The following is a 7,567-nucleotide window of genomic DNA, read 5'->3' on the forward strand; positions in this document are numbered from 1 at the left end:
ACGAAGCTAAACGGACAGCATTTTTCTTAGTCCTGATACCAAAGTGAAATCAATCGAACAGCAGCATCAAGAAAGAAGAGGCAAAATCCCAACTTGCAACACCTTTTAGATATGACGAGTCTGCCACATTGTCTAACAAACGCTAGAAATTGGGGAAAATCCAGTTTCTACTACTACCGCCTCACGCTATTTAAAATTTCTCCTTTTTCCCAGGCGTTGAGCTAAACACAAATTTAAACATCGCCCGAGGTGAAACTATCCCCGAGGTGAAACATCAGCGAAGGCCGAGCTAGCAACCACAAACTACCCCCACCAGAAATTCCCTAACTGCGTATGCAAGAGAAGTAGAAATCTTGTTAAGAACAGCATTTTACTATTTCCTCTCGCGTTACTTTCCACACAGTGCAAAATGGAAATTTTGGTTAAATAATTTATTGTATCTTAAAATCTGTTAAGGCTAGATTCTTGAACGTTATCTTAAATTAAAGAGCTAATTTTTCTGCTTCTAGTGGTATAAATTAAGAATGGGTAAACTTAAATTAAGTAATATAAAATCAAGATTATTACGTAGAAAATGCACCTGCTTCCATTGTGTGTTTCAGCACGCTTACAAGTAACGAGTGAAAAGAACGTAATTGAGGTACAAAACCTCAATTAAAAATTAAACAAACTTAGTACATATATTAAAAAATACACGTTGTGTAGCATAAATTTGGAACATTAATAAATTAATTTTTAATAAGTCATAATTTAAATAATTAAGTGAATTTGCTACACAACAGCAGCACAATAGCGTTCAACAAGCAAAAGAAATAATGTGAGATGTTGTCAATATATTGTAGAGACATTAGGTTAGTTTCAAAGCAGGAAAGATTAAAAATGAGCAATGCCTTCGCCGGGACTCGAACCACGGGCCTCTCGAATACGCGTCGAGCGTGCTGACCACTACACCACGAAGACATGCTAAGAAGGCGAGAGAAATACATTATAACATAATCTTAGTTCAGGATGGCTTAGTTTTCATTTCAGTATTATTTGAAGCAGGCAGAAAATGAATGAAATGGATGAAGTGGAAAAACATGGCAAAGAATGAATGAAGGCAACGAATGAATTTTAAACGATTGTAAAACTGTAAAAAATACTAATCAAATGCAAAAATGTATTTTAAGAGCATGATAAGAATTATCCTTTGAATGAGTTGCCTAATACTTGCGCCAAAGCCGCAAGTAATAAAATAACATTCATTTTCTAGCAATTTTTTAATATATTATCTCCCTTGTTAGAATGTTATATTACAATTCTATTGAAATGGATTTACTCTTTAGCATATTTAAAATGGAATTATTAAAATAGAATAATTGCAGGCGAAAGTGCAACCAAAAAACTAAGTAATTATCGCCAGTATCCGGAAATTAGTTTATTTTGAAAGGTAGAAAACTAATTTCATATAAATTAACTGGTTAATTATTATAAAGTAAATTAACCGGTATATATATATATATATTATTATACATATCATGATAGTTGATAATGGTAGTACACTTTAGCTTAAAAAATATCACTTTTTCCTCCTCTTATAAAAATTATTTAAGGTAAAATATAAGTTTTTGTGTGCTTTCCCTAATATATTGAAATAATAATCAACTTGACCTGTGTCATTGTTCTGTGGATAGCCATATAGTAATCTGGAATTGAAACATTATCTGTTTTGAAATTTTACAGGCTTCTTTGTTAGATAATTTTAAGACAACACTTGATATTTCTCCAAATGCTAATATTTTGTGAATGATGGACGAATTGGAAAATCGTGATTTTTGAAAAATTATAACTTTTTAAAGTTTATGACACAAGTATATTGATTAATGCACTTGACAGCTTGCGTATCAGACCCATATCACACAAATACATGAATGGATAAATTTGCATAAAATTATTTTGATTTACGCATACTTGCATAATACTTTAGTAACCATTTAAATTCTTATTGCTACGTGTTTTGAATTTAAAATTTTATCTCTTCTTTTTTACTCTTCAAATGCGTAATTTGCAATCATTTTTCACTTGCATAATTTCCAGTCTAAATCGCAAGTACTTTAAAAATTCACGAGTATATAGCTATGTGTAAAACTTTCTCTTTTATCTGGTAAATGTTCTTTTTCTTGCTCTTCCTCCTTAGGGAATCTTTCATTTTAAGTTATGCAACTGACCTCTTAAAGTGGTATGCTATTCGTTAACTTAACATTGTAATAATCACTGGAAAAACTGTATTTATCCAGAAATATAAAACTAGTAACGATATAGATGAATTACGCATCCTGTGATCGGTTTGTACTATATTTATTTCAAGGAAAATATCATATTTAAGCAATAAACTTTTAAGTACGAAAATATTGTACGTAAACTATAGTAAAGCTTTCGAATTTTGAGTAAATTAACACTGTTTTCGGAGAGAAAATACGAATTTTTTTCCTTAATTTCTCTGAATATTATGGCTGTAATGTTATAGCCACGGCGTTTTATCTAGTATGGTTTTATGTTATCATTCTTATTCGATTATTTCTTTTAGAACAAAGACATTCGTACTAACTACATCACTATTAAATTCCTTCTATACTGGTTTATATTTGGAATATTTCATGCACGGTAAGTTGTACATTTTGATAAGCTATATCTGTTGTTTATCATTCAGTTTATTTACAATTCATAACCTTATATCAGTTAGCATTAGTGAGCTTTGGAAAGCACTTTATTTACTTCGAGAAAGAAAAATATCGCTAGCAATATTCCATTATTATAACTGCGGTCTAATTCCCTCAGCATTTTGAAATTCGATGTTCATTCCATATCAATTATATTAAAATAAATAGACCAGGATATAAAGGAAATCCCAAGATTAATGATACCAGTCCCTACCGTAAATATTTCCCGATCTTTATCGTAAACAGCTCTGGAGCATTTATACGTTCTCTGAGCATTTTCTCCGAACCTCTACAATTAGTTAGCCATCTCAGAAGAAATGGGTCGCGTTTAGCCTTGCATACTACTCTCTCGTGGATACCTGAATTCCAGAGAAGAACATTTAATTCCGTGGAAAGATTTCCCAACTAATAACGATGTTTACATTATTTTTTTTTGAATTTACATTGAAGACAATTTGATGTCACAAAAAATAAGTATTCCTTATATGTGAAGTAAATATTATTTATTATCCATAGGTATGGATTTAATGATTTAATTCGCATGTACGCACACATGTATACGCATTATATTAAAATCACTGAAGACAGACGCTGCGAACTATCTCCATAGTAAGAAAAACTCCTTCCTCCTTATTTAATAGCCCACCAGCGGCTGAGCGGTAAAGTCGCTGAACACTGGTAGTTCGGTCCAAGGTTCAAATGCCGTGAAAGAGCTGACTGTACATGCGTTTTTTGTGGTTTTCTCCATGTGTAATGTGTATACGAGACAATTTACCTTATAAAGTTCTCCACCGAAGGCATCAGACCTCTTAGGCAGACAGTTCTTAGAGGCTTTGTCATAATCACATAAAACCAAAACTAAATCTTGTTTGATAAATGTTGGGCGTTGCAAATGAAATGGCTGACTTCATCGATCGCAATCGACTTAATGCCCACCCCTGATATAAACAAATTATCTGCAACTAGTGCATTCTTTAATGCATTGCCTTATTTAATTATGACAAATGTCTGAACAACGTTCGTTATCTGTTGCCCATTCAACTAAAACAAAAATTAGCGTATTTCCTCGGGTATTTTTTCCTCTCTCTGTCTATTTTTTATATTTTTATCGTTCAAAAATTAAGAAGGTAAAACTTGTGAGAATAATTAAATTTCCGAAGGACGCGGCTACAGTAAGAACATAAGAAACGAAATATAGTCATGGATAAACTATAAGTAACAATCACAATATTATTTATTTAAACGAAACCAGCATTCCGTTAGGAAAACATAATAGTACTATTATTGCAGTACCTAATCTCTTTATATAAAAAGAAGAGTCTGTCTGTGTATGTGTGTGTGTCTTTCGTTCGTTAAGCTAATAGACTCAGGGCTACGAAATTTGCATCTAGACAAGCGCCAGTGCACCTCGAAGCGGGTTTTTTTCAGAATTAGAATGAGATTGTTTTTACTTTATGTTTTTTGATGAAATCGCATAAAATCGATAATTCTCTCTCATTATATCAATAACAATGGCACGCAGCCATTGTTGCTGATATCAGCACTGTTGCCACTCGGAAAAATGAGAGCGATAATTCTGTGCAGTTTTTAAATTTAATGTTTCTCTTGGGTAGTGGACGTTTGTCGAGAAAAGGCAACGGGAAGTTGGTTAATTTATTTATTAGGATAGTTAAATTTGTATTAAGGGATATTGCTTATTTCACTGTAATTTTCTTTATATGTAATACATTTTTATTGAAATTTGTGGGTTTCCCTTTCTTTTCTTTTCTTTTTTTTTTCTTTTTTTTTTTTTTTTGATAAAGTTGTTCTGCGGAGTAAAATTCTGTGCAGTTTCTAAATTTAATGTTTGATGTCACCTTTAGGCAATTTTCTGGTACATTTAAACCAGAGGAACGCTGCCTGCGTAGCGGCTAGTAAGAAATATTCCTTTCTATGTATTTCTCTGTAACTTGTATCTCGTCACTTTTTATTGTTCTTTGTGCAACTCCTTCCTTTGTAAATAGTTTGAGAAAGCGAATGTGCGGCTGACTTATCGAAATGGCAGAGTGAAACATCAGTTCGTATTTTTTAAGTTCTCAATAGTTGGTTCTTGTACTTGACTGGCATAAAGTTTGTCATTTAGAAGGGAAAGGCTCGGCGTGATCTATGGAGATAACTTGCGAGGATTTGTCGTCGTAAATGAGACAAGAACTCTCACTACGTGAATGAATCCACATTTTTTAAAATTCAGGGGAGGTTCTTCTCTGAACGCGTTGAGGAAGTGAAATGTAGAGGAATATTTTTAAAATTTTCAGAATCTAGAGCTAAAAAAGGTATAAAGTATTATTTCACATAAACAGTTATTTTATGATTTTTATCTTTATTGCCACTTCTCCCTTCCGTTTCCTAAACAGAATGAAAACTTAATTTCTGAGTATTTAAGCTCAGATTGTTCGGGTTGCAAGTCAGAGCGTATCCTTGCCTCTCGAGGACATGGTACTAAATTTCTCTAGTTCAAATAAGATTGTAAATCTTCGGCTTCGCATTATAGTTGCGGTGGTTTAAATTATTACCCCGGTGAAAATTTTTGATCCAATCTCGTGTTAAATCATGCCTTTGCTTACAAGTCTTAGTTTTAAATTTGAATTTGACTGGTATATTAAATTTCATCGAAACAATTGTTGGCACCTTATGTGAGCACGAGAACGGCGTATTCGGAAACTAAGTACCGTTTTGAAAAAAAAAATAGTAAAACAATTTTTTCGAATCCAATTTTATTTTTACATGAAAATACATGTCTTAAACTATTTTTCAACATAGTTTCCGCCAATGATCAAACACTTGTCATAGCGGGTGACCAGTTTTTGTATACCATCGTCAAAGAAACTTCCCGCCAGTTTCGATAACCACGACTCCACACTTTTCGGTGAATGAGTGTGTCTCCACTCCATCGATTGTTGTTTCGATTCTGGTGTGAAATGACACACCCCAGTTTCATCACCTGTCACAATTTAGTTTAAAAAGTTTTCTCCCTCATCACTGTACCGCGTGAGAAATGTCAGGGCACTACCAAGTCGCTTTGTTTTGTGAACATCAGTGAGCATTTTTGGAACCCATCGGAAACACAGTTTGCGATAATTCGAGCGGTCAGACACAATTTCGAACAAAACAGTACGTGAAATTTGTGGAAATGCCTCTGAAAGAGTTGTCATTGTGAAGCATCTGTTCTCGTGAATTGCTTCATCAACTTTCCTTACCAAATCATCGGTGACAACAGAAGGCCGACCACTCCGAGCCTCGGCGTGGACATTTGTTCGACCTGCATTAAACATTCTTACCCACTTTCTCACCATTTCATCACTTATCGCGTATTCACCGTAAACCTGTGTCACTTGACGATAAATTTCGGCCGGTTTAACATTCCTCGCGTTCAAAAATTTAATCACGGCACGAATCTCACAGTCAGCGGGAGAACTAATTGTCTTAAACATTTTGAATGTGCACAGCAAACTGAAAACACAACATAGAGCAACCAAAATAGCGACAATTGAAAGTCAGTGAACAAGAAAGACTAGTGCGCATGCGCGGGACGCCTACCACGGCGCGGCGACGGCGCTAGAATGAAACGGTACTTAGTTTCCGAATACGCTACGTATGTTCAAGTTCTGATTCAATAAGAGGTCTGTTTAAGCGTTTTACAGTTCTTTTCCGATAGAGCGATAATTCGCTTAACATCTTTTAGGAGTTTGGTGCTAGTTTATTTTATCAGAGGAAACCAAACTCTAGACTGCTTTTTTTCAGCTCGATAATGCTTTTTTTCAGCAAATAAAAGATAATTTCTTTAAATTAAACCGACTTGGCATGTTAACTCAATAAAACTTTAAGTGCTTTGTTTTATACTCTAAGAAACAAATTCATAAGAATGAACCTTATAATATTCACTATCATTAAGACACAATAACACGCCGAACAAATACTAATTCAGACGTCAAACAACAACAATCAGCGTTCTATTTTCAAATTGACGTCTGGATTAGTATTCACTATCATTATAAATGAACCTGTCGTAATATATTTTAACTAAACATTTACAAAAATTTTGCCTTACATGTAGGAGTATAAATGTCTTCTAAAATGCCCTTTTTGACCTTTTACTTACTTTTAAGTTTCAAAATCTGTGTTATTGAAAGTTTGCAAACCAGAAATTTCTTTTCTTAAACTGTAACTTTTTATTATAATAAAAAGAAAAAATAAATATTAGTTCTAAAATAAACTATCATCAATATCATTCTTATATGCAAATATCGAAAGAATAGATTCATAACTACAATGTAACAGGATGCATTTTATTTATTTGCTCAGTAGTTGAGATAATCGATTACGGAATAGAAAATCTTAGTTGTAGTTTCTTGAAAAAAAGAACAGTATATACCTTACCATTTATATTTTTGACAGGAATTTTCATAATATCCTGAAGTATAAATTTTTATATCAATATGAATGAATTCATTTCGCTGGATCTATAGAAGAAAATCAAGTACAGTAACACCGAAAAAACTGATGCATATAAGAATCGTATGAGATAATATCAATGGCAGAAGCTGTTTTGCGGATATGTCAATAAAAGTCAAAACTGCCTTTCTCAAGCAAGCAAGTGCGAGTAAAATGTTTCTGCGAAATTCTTGCCTGAAGCATGATGGGAAATAATGCTGAGACTGACATTCTTCATTTTCTTCCTTACTACTCCTTCATTTTTTCTATAAATCTAAACTTTGGGTATTAACGACTAAATTCTGAGATTAAGGATTGTATAATCAAATCACTTAAAATATATTTTAAGCGTAAGTTTAAGGAATGTCTGACAAAAGAAATCTTTACATTTAACAAAA

The 7,567-nt window shown here is 33.1% G+C and overlaps 1 non-coding gene across 1 annotated transcript; it reads right to left on the minus strand.

Moving 5' to 3' along the window:
* Positions 1-887: 887 nt before the first annotated feature.
* On the minus strand, positions 888-960 carry TRNAT-CGU (transfer RNA threonine (anticodon CGU)). Its single transcript has one exon. It is a non-coding gene; the product is annotated as a tRNA-Thr (tRNA).
* Positions 961-7,567: the final 6,607 nt, after the last annotated feature.

The sequence above is a fragment of the Stegodyphus dumicola genome, chromosome X1 (genome assembly GCF_044657685.1).
Source record: "Stegodyphus dumicola isolate Sdum_Otavi_A_Nest chromosome X1, ASM4465768v1".
NCBI classification, from domain to species: Eukaryota; Metazoa; Arthropoda; class Arachnida; order Araneae; family Eresidae; genus Stegodyphus; species Stegodyphus dumicola.